This window comes from Homalodisca vitripennis, chromosome 8 (assembly GCF_021130785.1).
Source record: "Homalodisca vitripennis isolate AUS2020 chromosome 8, UT_GWSS_2.1, whole genome shotgun sequence".
In the NCBI taxonomy this organism is placed as follows: domain Eukaryota; kingdom Metazoa; phylum Arthropoda; class Insecta; order Hemiptera; family Cicadellidae; genus Homalodisca; species Homalodisca vitripennis.
Window position 1 is genome coordinate 4,664,939 of NC_060214.1, and position 13,100 is coordinate 4,678,038.

Here is a 13,100-nt window from a genome sequence, read left to right on the forward strand (position 1 = left end):
TACATGGTTGCAACAACTCAACACATTCACAGTTGTAGGAAGTCGTGTATCAGTCTAATAGCCAAACTACAGCTGTTTCCAGATACACTCGTTTAACAACACAAACTGGATACACTATAGTATGGTATGTAGGTACATGGTTGCAACAACTCAACACATTCACAGTTGTAGGAAGTCGTGTATCAGCCAAATAGCTAAACTACAGCTGTTTACAGATACACTCGTCCCAGTCAACAGTGAATTTCGCTGACAGTACATTAGCATTACCCCATAGATAAAAAAATATATGAGCGAATTCTACAAAATGAATCTTAAAATCCACAGCAGGGATTTTGCTTAAATTTTTAGGATAAAGGCTATATCCCGGGACACTATTATTCTTCAGTAATAATAAGTGAGGAAATTGTGAAATTTAAACATTGGGTTAGTGGACGACGAATTTGGCGGCGGTAAATGCGTACAATTAAACATTAGTATATTACCAACATACTGAATAATTTTATTGAAATGAAATGAAATGAAAAATGCCTTCATTAAAGAGGTCGCGTTAGAGCTATCAAGCCCTCTGTACCACGAATTATATTCAATTAATTATTTGGGTACATAAAAAACTTGAATATTCTGTTTATATGTCGTGAAGAAAGGAAAAAGCAATAAAGAAAACATAGAGCGTAGCTTTTTTGTAAGATATTCAATATACTCTTATTTTGGTTCTCATATATAAAATTGCGTAATTCTTTAACTCAGGAGAACACTTCTCAGTCGGCCATAAGTCACTTAACTCGGTACATTCTACTCTAACATGAACAAATTCTGGAAAATAGATCTTGAAATCCAGGCAATATTTTTCATAGACTTTTGGAGTATAGTTGTTTCGGCTATTTCTGTAAATTTTGGAACGTTCTCTAACTGTATTCTTTTTAATAAAAGAGCGTTTGAAACATACGAACCTAAAATTATCACAATTTTATATTTTTAGAGTTAATTTCTACTTAGCACTGGGTTGTTCACTTTTTAAACTGTTCTTTAAACAGTTATTTGGAATGATGAAAGCAACGATTTATATTGAGCTTTTCATAAAGATTTTGGGTTTTTGGATTTTCTTTTCTTTAGGTTGCCTCGTTTGACACCTAGAAGCATCGGTCCACAGAGAAATGAGCAAGAAATTGTCAGATAGTGTAAACGAAATCTCAGTTATTTCTATCATATGAACACAATTAGCTGTTAATTTCATTCTAGTCCGCAGTACTCCAAGGTAGTTTTGGAGATGCTGCCGTCCAGACTATTGGAGGGACATTCCCGGCACGAGCCAACGGCCTAGCAGAGAGTCTGACCTCAGCCTCGGCGCCTTATACAGAGCGGACCTCGACCTCGGCCATACGCTGCCTGTGCCTACCTTTTGTCCAGAGCCACCAACAATAGAGTCAGCACTGTGGCTCTCTTCTTTGGCAAAGGTGAAGGCATTATGGTAGTTCTAATTAAAGAGAAAGAAGGAGATCAACTGATATACACTGTACAGCAACTGTCCTTTGTTGTTATTATGACTAGTTAAAACACTTGATAAAATATCTAACACAACATCTGTTTGTTCATTGCTTGGTTTTCAACGTTTAGTGTTTCTAATAGCCCATCAGTACTTCAGTTCCTTCACTTGCCTGACTAACACGTGCGGAAGTTCAATGATTATCTTACATCAACTAAGAATAATAAAGTTAAACCCAGAGTTGAATCTAGTTAGTAAACGATAGTAAAGCCATTATCTAACACGACCGGATTCGGTACCAAGTAGATACATCAACATTATTTCGACATTGAGTGATAGTAAAGCCTCAATCTAACACGACCGGATTCGGTACCAAGTAGATACATCAACATTATTTCGACATTGAGTGATAGTAAAGCCTCAATCTAACACGACCGGATTCGGTACCAAGTGGATACATCAACATTATTTCGTCAGTGAGTGACAGGAAAGCCTCAATCTAACACGACCGGATTCGGTACCAAGTAGATACATCAAAATTATTTCGATAATGAGTGATAGTGAAGCCTCAATCTAACACGACCGGATTCGGTACCAAGTGGATACATCAACATTATTTAGTCAGTGAGTGATAGTAAAGCCTCAATCTTACACGACCGGATTCGGTACCAAGTGAATACATCAACATTATTTAGTCAGTGAGTGATAGTAAAGCCTCAATCTAACATGACCGGATTCGGTACCAAGTGGATACATCAACATTATTCCGACACTAAGTGATAGTAAAGCCTTAATCTAACACGAACGGATTCGGTACCAAGTGGTACATCAAAATTATTTCGACATTGAGTGATAGTAAAGCCTCTATCTAACACGACCGGATTCGGTACCAAGTGGATACATCAACACTATTTCGTAAGTGAGAGATAGTAAAGCCTCAATCTAACACGACTGGATTCGGTATCAAGTGGATACATCAACATTATTTCGTCAGTGAGTGACAGGAAAGCCTCAATCTAACACGTCCGGATTCGGTACCAAGTGGATACATCAGCATTATTTCGATAATGAGTGATAGTAAAGCCTCAATCTAACACGATCGGATTCAGTACTAAGTGGATACATCAACATTATTTCGACATTGAGTGATAGTAAAGCCTCAATCTAACACGACAGGATTCGGTACCAAGTAGATACATCAACATTATTTCGTCAGTGAGTGATAGTAGAGCCTCAATCTAACACGAACGGATTCGGTACCAAGTAGATACATCAACATTATTTCGACAGTGAGTGATAGTAAAGCCTCAATCTAACACGACCGGATTCGGTACCAAGTAGATACATCATCATTATTTCGACATTGAGTGATAGAAAAGCCTCAATCTAACACGACTGGATTCGGTACCAAGTGGATACATCAACATTATTTCGTCAGTGAGTGACAGGAAAGCCTCAATCTAACACGTCCGGATTCGGTACCAAGTAGATACATCAACATTATTTCGATAATGAGTGATAGTAAAGCCTCAATCTAACACGATCGGATTCGGTACTAAGTGGATACATCAACATTATTTCGACATTGAGAGATAGTAAAGCCTCAATCTAACACAACCGGATTCGGTACCAAGTAGATACATCAACATTATTTCGACAGTGAGAGATAGTAAAGCCTCAATCTAACACGACCGGATTCGGTACCAAGTAGATACATCAACATTATTTCGACAGTGAGAGATAGTAAAGCCTCAATCTAACACGACCGGACTCGGTACCAAGTGGATACATCAACGTTATTTCTTCACCAACCCCTGAGTTCTCATCACAACGACTCTCTCCATACGGAGTGGTGTGGGCCGCAACAGGCGCCGCCCAAGGTCCCTTTTAAGGTACGGGCCGCGATTTAAACCTACGTCAAATTCCTCCACTTGCTCACTCGAATTTATATTCTTTTAGTTCATATCTCAGTCGGCCTCGCTTGTTTTTATATTTAGGTTATGAGAGAGGCAAATCAAATTAGTATTAATAGATTTATTTTCGTTCTATTTTTCTTTGTATTCTGGAATGTATGATAATAAGTGTGTGAATTGCTCTGCTCCAAAGGTACACTTTAACATTTGTAAAAGTTTTTGCAATTTTGTTGACTAATAATCAAAATATCACCTATTGTAACAACTTATATCAAATTAAATAAATTTACAAGGAAGTAGTGCAACATATCCATTGATATTGCATTAAAACTAACCAATGAGTTGGTAGTTTAAAATATAAAAATGGTTTTTTATCGAGTTTGCATGTGGGTCGATTTAATATTAAAATCGGATGGTCAATTTATTATAGTTCCAGTACAAATGGTCATTTATAAACCTAGAGACAAAATACAATGTGTTCTGAAATGCTTATAACATTTCCAATATGCTATCAGAATTTATGTGTCGAACGTAATTTCGAGGTATTAAATACGACATGTATATCCCATAAGAATACTAAGACACATTTAAAGAGTGTTTTATAAATATAAATAACCATATAATATTATTGGTTAAACGTATACTTAAAGACATGTTTTAGTTTAAAAGTCGGTAATTAATTCGAAAAAAATAATTTGGTCACGGGGTTATTTTGCGGCAGCAGTAAAATAAAAACAAAATTTCGCTCAACTTGAAAAATGATATGAATATTTAATTTTGTTTCATATAACTTAGATAATATATAAATCACACGTAGTTGAAAAAAATAATGTAGAAATAACTTTAAAAGAAACTAAAAACACAACTCCTAACATCTGTTTAAAAGATTCTAGTGTAATCTTTGGAAGGATAGCCGCCTTTCACAAAAACGTGTGAACATTTTTTTTAATAATGGAAGTATATATCTATATGTCCTGGGGGAGGCGTGCTGTAATCTCTGAGCATTATTACATACCCAGCTGCTTGTGATTGTTAAAACCCGTATCCAAAGCGTTTAAAGTTTGGAAATTGAACAACTCATTTTCTTATAAAAATGGGACAGTATTAAAATTCAAAAAATAGATGGAATAGTATTACTTTTAAGTTAAAACTCAATGTTGGAAGAATAAAAATGAATAGTTAAAAAAAAATTTCCTCGGAATAATTCACTAAACTGGAACCAGAAACTAATTTAGATTTAGCAACTAGTTTTTCAAGGGCAAAATTTTCTTAATGACTTCTCTTTTCTTCGTTCAAAAAGTAATCTTCTTCTTAATTTTTAACATGGTTACAATTGTAGAACATGATGTTTAATGTTGTTTAAATCTTACCAGCCGATAAGGGAACGCTACTGTTGCACTTGACTCAGTAGCATATAGAGAAAAGATTACGGAAACTTTAAATACTGGCAAATATACTGTTAAAAAAAAGACCCGACCGATTCATTTAAACGTAAAGTAACAAATACTTAAAGAAAACAAAAAGCATATTTTTCTGATAAATTTAGATCTAAATTAACTCCTCCCCATTCCAAAATCACCCATACGTATGGCCTTCCCAAAATCCACAAACCTAGTATCTCCCTCCGGCCTATAATCAGTTCTCATAATTCACCTTGCAGGGAATTGTCTAAAGTCCTTTTGGATATTTTAACGCCATTGGTAGAAAAGCTGATTCTTTTATCAAACATTCCAGGGATTTTGTAAAGGAGACAAAATCCCTGAAGTTGACTGAAACTGACGAACTAGTAACTTTTGACTTTGTAAGTTTATTCACAAATGTACCACTTCCAGAAACTCTCGAAATCATTGAATCGCGTTTCACAGGTGTTAGGTTAGTTTTTAACCTGAAGAAGAGATCAGATTGCAGATCACGAAATGTAGTGTTACTGATTTTTTTGTATCACTGAACGATGGCAAATGTCCAAAAAAATCCTGTTTCCTTCACAATCCCTCCATTGTCATAAAAAGAAACATCAGACAAAGAAATGATGTAAAACTGCAAAACGACGTAAACAAAGTATGTTGATAGCTATGAGTGTGCAATGGTTGCTTGGAGTTATTCAGTGGCTACTTCTCCAGGACCAGAAACGTCAACATTCGTTTGACAAATGGAATTACGCTCCCACGCGCAAGTTTTGATTGACAGAGCGAGTGGGCCAATGCCTACGCAACTCAAGCTAAAGAACCTTGTAGAGGATCATGGTGCACTTGCCAGCAGGGCTCCGCCCCCTGGCTAGGTCCGGGGAGTCCACTGACCAGCGAAGGCTGCTCGGCATCTCTGAGGTCAAAGGTCAAGGGCGGGTCAATTGAATACAATCAAATCTTTCAAATTCAAAATTAACTTTCAATTCAACAAAGGAGGAAAAATGTTTGGAGCTTTTTCAAATTGTATCGTGCTGATAAAGAATTCTGTCTCCATTAAATGCTTAAAAATGTTAAAATGTCGAAAGATGTAAACTAGATCAAAGTATTACCGATTAAAATTCCAATTACCCTTTGGCAGGTGTAAATGATATATACATTCAAAAACTATTGAGATTTTTAACAAGTGGGAGAGTTTTAGTTTTAAGATCTCCAAAATTTTTGAGTTAATTTCACCTTGTAATATGGGAGTAGAATTAAAGTACAATTACGTACATAAATAGGGAACCTTCATAGCAATAAAGTGACACGTTAAAAGCTTATGCGTATACTTGCATTCAATTCACAAAAGAAATGAATACATATTTATCAAAAATACTCTAAAAACCAGAAACCAAAAAACTAATTGAAGAAGGAAACACTATAAAAATTTCAAAACACCTACCGTAATTACAAATTTTTATAAAATGTTGTCAAGAATAAAACACATTCGTGTCACTTAAAAGACACTTTTCATTTATATATTGTATACACAGACATTAGAACCAAAACCTGTTTTAAGGTGAATCCACAGCAATTGTGTGCAATTCCTTCTTTACGCTGTATTACACAAGTTGTCACTGAAATCCTCTCGAGGGTAGAACTACTTTGAAATATATTGATAGATTCCATATTATTAGTATTTAAGACAATGTTGTAATAGTCTCAAAAACTAGCTGCTCAAAGTTCACTACTTTCCTTAACAGGAACAATCTCTATCACAGGATTAGAATGACAAAACAATCTACTCGTATAGACTATACAAGATTGGATATCAATGTGTATTAACGCTGCTGTAAAACATGATAAATATTTAAATATTAGTATGGGAGATGATTAGTCTCTACATGCCACGATTCTGACTGCACTCTCAGACATTCAGTCCGGTAAAGAAGGGAGTTGCTAAACTTTTAACTGAATCTGATCTAATTTTACACATGCAAAGCTTTCCTGGATAGGACTATAACAAGATTGGATATCAATGTGTATTAACGCTGCTGTAAACATGATAAATATTAGTACAGGGAGATGATTAGTTTTAACGTGCCACGATTCTGACTGCACTCTCAGACATTCAGCCCGGAAGTGAGGGGTTGCTAAACTTTTAACTGAATCTGATCTAATTTACACATGCAAAGCTTTCCTGGATAGACTATACAAGATTGGATATCAATGTGTATTAACGCAGCTGGAAATAAAAACAAAAAACATGATAAAATATTAGTACAGGGAGATGACTTAGTCTCTATACATGCCACGATTCTGACTGCACTCTCAGACATTCAGTCCGGAAAGAAGGGAGTTGCTAAACTTTTAAACTGAATCTGATCTAATTTACACATGCAAAGCTTTCCTGGATAGACTATACAAGATTAGGATATCAATGTGTATTAACGCAGCTGAAACATGATAAATATTAGTACAGGGAGATGATTAGTCTCTACATGCCACGATTCTGACTGCACTCTCAGGACATTCAGCCCGGAAGGAGGGGTTGCTAAACTTTTAACTGAATCTGATCTAATTTACACATGCAAAGCTTTCCTGGATAGACTATACAAGATTGGATAGTTCAATGTGTATTCAGAACGCAGCTGAAACATGATAAATATTAGTAAGGAGATGATTAGTCTCTACATGCCACGAATTTGATGCAACTGCGGAAGAAGGGGAGTCTAATACCTGTGTATTAACGCTGCACATATAGTCAGTCTCTAGATTCTGACTGAACTCTACATTTTGCTAACATGATAGTTCTAATAACAAGATTGGCTGCTGTATTAAACATGATAAATATTAGTACAGGGAGATTGATTAGTCTCTAACATGCCACAGATTCTGACTGCCACTCTGATTCATGTAAACTTTTAACTGAATCTAATCATGCAAATTGCTATACAAGAATATCAGGTGTATTAGAATAGTACAGGGAGATGATTAGTCTCTCTGCCACGATTCTGACTGCACTCTCAGACTCGATTAACTGAATGAGACGGATAGGTTGGGTTATCTTGAAACAACTTTTAACTGATCTGATGAATCTAATCTAATTTTACACAAATTATTAACTGGATATCATGCAAAGTCTCTACATCACGTGCCTGGATCAGTCCGAGAGTAATGAAGATCTTATACACATGATTGGATATCAATGTGTGTATTAACGCTGCTGTAAACATGATAAATATTAGTACAGAGAGATGATTAGTCTCTACATGCCACGATTCTGACTGCACTCTCAGACATTCAGCCCGGAAGGTGGGGTTTTCTAAACTTTTAACTGAATCTGATCTAATTTACAAAGGCAAAGCTTTCCTTGATAGGCCATACAATATGAGGTAGTATGTAAACAAAAATATGAAACATTTCCAGTTTTTAATTTTTTGCACATATTTTTTAGTTTCTGATGTCAAAAATTAATCAGTTAATATTATAATGAGAACTTGATAATTAAACATTTTACAATAATGCACTACAGTACAGTATATGTCGTACTTTTGAAAATGTTGATTGATATCAAAGCCACCAAACACTGTTCTGGTATATCAATATCTATTTACGCTAAGCTTCTTCGGCTGGACGGTTATCATTCTTGACAAAAGAGGTGTTCCTTCATCAGGACCCAGTTTTATAAAATAACGCAAATCACAGCACTATCACCATTATTATTATCGATCAACCGCGACGGTTTCCATAAAGACGTGATAAATCACTGAACTAAAGCGTTTCTTACTCTATCGTCTTTTGTTCTTTTGTACTGTGAAACTTGGATTTTTCTCTTGATACAGACTTTCTCGGATGTTGAGTTCGAAATACACTTCTGATATTATATAATTATATTTTCCACAAAATATGCAATCTCTAGTCTGATAAGTTGTGTTCCCCCTTGTATGATTCGTGGAGTAATAAATAAATGTATTTATTTATAACCGCAGTGAATTTGGTACCGCAGTAAAACCAATTAACGTAACTTTAATACGATTAATTGATTTATGTACTATATACAGTTTTAACTAGCACTACTACCATTACAACAGGCTAGTGTGCGCCATCACTTAAACGTGATATAAAATAATCGCTAGAACAATGCCTGGAATTTATTTAGACTTATTTTTAATACATTGTATGTACTGTAGGGCAGTTTGTTTACTACAAAATTGCTGTTTGACGAACACGCTAATGTTACCGATTCTTTTTCTTTTCAGGAACATCAAGAAGTTTTAGTTATTTTTCTATGTTTTTTGTAATTTGTTCAACAGAAATAATAGTTTTGAGTGGAATTATTACTAGCAATAAATACAAGATTTTTTTATCCCGAATGCTAGACGATGTTCTTTAATATATATCCACGATTTTAGATAGTAAAATTTCTAATTTTTGGTACGTAAAATGGTGACTGTGATGCTAAATCAAAACTGTAAACAATATTTTAGTTACATTATAAGTAAGGTAATTCAATCCAGCTAAATACGTAAATTTTTACAAGTTTTAATCGATTTACAAAATTTGGTGCAGTGGCCAAAGCTAGTAAGGTATCGAGTTCTGATCTCCATTTAAGCAACTGTAGCTATGAGTACTACGCCTGTTGAAATATGATCTCTGATCTTGGTCCTTCTGAGCATTATAAACACACGACAAAACTTATGATCGACATAGAACAAAGAGTGATAAGTAATATATAAAAACACAGCAGGTGTTCAGATGTAAAAACACACTGGACGTCCTTCGTCACACCCAGAACAGTCCTGATCATCAATGTGCCAGTCACTTACGGTCTAACTTCCATTCTAACAAATAAAGATTTTCGCTCTTATTGGTCTGATCAATATTGGTGAGTTTTATTGACCTTGACTTTTCTGATATCACTCGATCTGGCCACTGTTCTGGTTGAAGTATTAGTACTTTGAACTTCAAAGTAGTTCTTATACTAGCAGAATATTCGGGATATTCGCGGGAAGTTCCACTAGATCTGATATATCTATGTTTACTGTGAAAAGCATGTAACACTAGCAAATAGAGCCAGAATAGGCTACATCAGATGAAAATCTAAGTAATTTTGTTCTCAGCCTTTATTATCATCTTATTTGGAAGTGGTACCATCTGTATGCAGTTAATACAGAGATATCAGATTTATACAATTCTGCCCATCTTTAGTCGTCTAAGCGTTAATGGATCCTACAAACTCTGTCTGTCTGTCTGTCAAAAAACAAAAATTTGTCCAGGAACGTTTATAAGATTTACCAAATGATGTTTGGTTTTTGAGATATTGAGTACATGTAAATCTCATAAGTATAAATTAATAATATTTCAGTTGACACAAAATCTACCTACTTCTTTCGACTGAGCCGGAGGGACTATTTATTTAATTTGACTTCAAATTTGTATGGAGCACATCTTCAAACAAATGTAAGTATATAAGCAAAACGATCAATGCAAGACCACTTTAAAAACCACCTATAGACGTAGTACACAAATTTATAATTGTAAAACTGGAGGTGCTTGGAGAAAAGAGGGTAATACGTACCACGAACTTTTAGGATTTTTAACACGGCAAGTATTATTACTCTTTTGTCATTAGTTAATTATAAATAGGAATACATTTAAAAAATATTACTTTAGGTTCTTTAGGATTGAAAATGATCAATGTTTTCTCTTTACTTCTAGAATGACCAAAAATAAGGAAATTCCTAACCTCAAAAATGGCCAAGGTCTCCAAAATACGGAAATATGTGAGAATTTCTAGAAGTGATTCTCTTAAGACATTATCTTTCACAAATAATTCTCGATATCTGAGTTAATCGTCCAATTTAACTCATACAGCCTGCAACTTATCGTCATACTATAACTCAGCCTTAACATGTTTTCTGGTTCACATCGCGTAGAAACTTACTTACGCGAGAAAAAATTAACTTCCTGAAATATTTCGTATTAGCTGTGGGAGCCATCTTCAGTCCTACAGGTGTTCAGCCGAAATCGAAACCGGATGAACCAGAAACTTAGATGTTAACCTATAATTTGAATGAGGTCTATGTAAACAATGTAAATTCGGTGTTTTGTAGATTATAATTTAAAATGGTTGAACGTGGAAAGTACTAAACGCTTTGGGAACGAAACGTTAATACACAATTTGACGAAGCTCGGAAACCGGTTTTAGACATTGGTTGATATTTTAAGCAGTATAATTAGTTTTACTGTGTCAAAATATCGATATTAACGCTTGTAGTGTAGCAAATCGGGGAATATGGCCCCTTAGATTGTTTACCTAGCCATAGCACTACCTACAGCTTCGAACAATTGATTTGGAATTTAATTTTTATGTAGAATAAATCTAATATATAAATCTTTCTTTGAATTAAAATAAATTTATTTAATGCCGTATGCCAACAAAAGAGGTTAATTGAAAATAAAAATAATGTTTCCTTAAATTAACAACATGATCCTTAAGTTGGATCAAAAATTGTAGGCATTCTTCAATTGAAGAATATAAATAAAAGAATCAAAACATGTGATCATCAGAACTTAAAATTAAATGAGAATGTTCGCCGAATGCGTTAGCTATTCGACTATCCAAGTGTCGAACCACTCTGACAGCGTTACACTCTAGAAAGCGGTATCTGGTGAAGAGGCTCTGTAGAATGTGCACATCTCATCAGCTATTCTATAGACCTAATTATAGCAGAGCCCACGGCTATGTCCGGAGCACATTTAGTCGTAAAAATTACTCATCGCAACTTTCTAATGAGATGGTGATTCGAAGTCGGCCGAAGTTTTAGAGCACCTGCCGCATTATCACTTCTTTTTGGTGTATTAATACTTTACCGCCTTCTGATAATAGTTTGCTTGTTCGCCTTTGGTACTTTTTTGGAACGTCTGTATTTACTACCATTTTTTGGTTATTTGGTTATTTACTACTAACTTTTGTATTTACTAATGTAGTCAGTATTAACTATTGACCGCGATTGCTTATTTTTTTCTCTTTGGGAGATAATTTGGAGTTTGGTAGTGGAAGTGCCGATGGCCGAGCGGTCTAAGTCGTTGGACGTTGGGTCTGAGTTAAAAATAGCGCAGGTTCAAATCCTGTCTGTGACCGTTGCACTTTTTATCAGTACAATCAACCTCGTACTGTATCGACTCTCCCCTTTATTCTGTTTGATAAGATCCTCGCACAAACCAGTGGCCCATGAGGACGGACAGAATAAAGCTTAAAAGGGGATTGGCCTCTTAAAAAAATTAAAAAACGGCGCGAGTTCTTAAAACAACTCTGCTGTGTGTCACGTTAGCCTTCACACTAACGTACAGGGCAACAATAAGACACACATATCAGTACCTGTACAGCCTTGGAACTGTTTTATGTATTTCCCTTTTGTCCTGTACAAGGAACGACAGGTGAAATACCTTGCACAGGTTCTGACGCAACTAAAGCTAAAGTACGTTCCAATCTCAAGGTGACGGTTTTACAGCAAATTATCGCACTTCCCACGGATGCTGGCGCTGTTATCACCCAATTACTGAAAATAAAAATGCAAGAAACGATCTCCGATTGAATAACAGTTTCTGCGAACTGTGTTGCGACAAGGAAAGTGCAAAACCTCCTGACCAGCGTCAGAATGTTAGGTTCACCTTTGTAGGTTGGCCTTGTCATTATACATATACTGTTAATGGTACCCACAGTGTTGCACGAAAATATCTGGGGAGCTGCAAAGGTAATTTCTCATACAAAATTATCTTTTCGACTCTTGATATTTCCTATCCCCTTAAAATGCTGTATTACGCGTAATTACGTCGACAAGAGTTAAGCAATGAAATAAATTTGAAATAAAATTAGCTTGGGGAGTTCCAACATTGCAGTTTATGTTTTCCAGGTTAACCAATCCCAATAGACTAATAGAGTTTTAGACTACCGACTTTTAAAGTATAAGCTGTTGTTAGCAATCAAGTATAAGGGGTTAGCAATCTATCTTCGCAATTGATATGAATAAAAGTTGCAAGGAGGGATGTTGTGTGCAGTGTATGTAGGTCTACGCGGCACAACATACCGACATCATATCGACAGTTTGACGGCAGGTTCCGTACGTATGAATGCCAGTTGCAAGGAGGGATGTTGTGTGCAGTGTATGTAGGTCTACGCGGCACATCATACCGACAGTTTGACGGCACATCATACCGATTTCAAACCGGCAGGTTCCGTACGTATGAATGAAAGTTGCAAGGAGGGATGTTGTGTGCAGTGTATGTAGGTCTACGCGGCACATCATACCGACA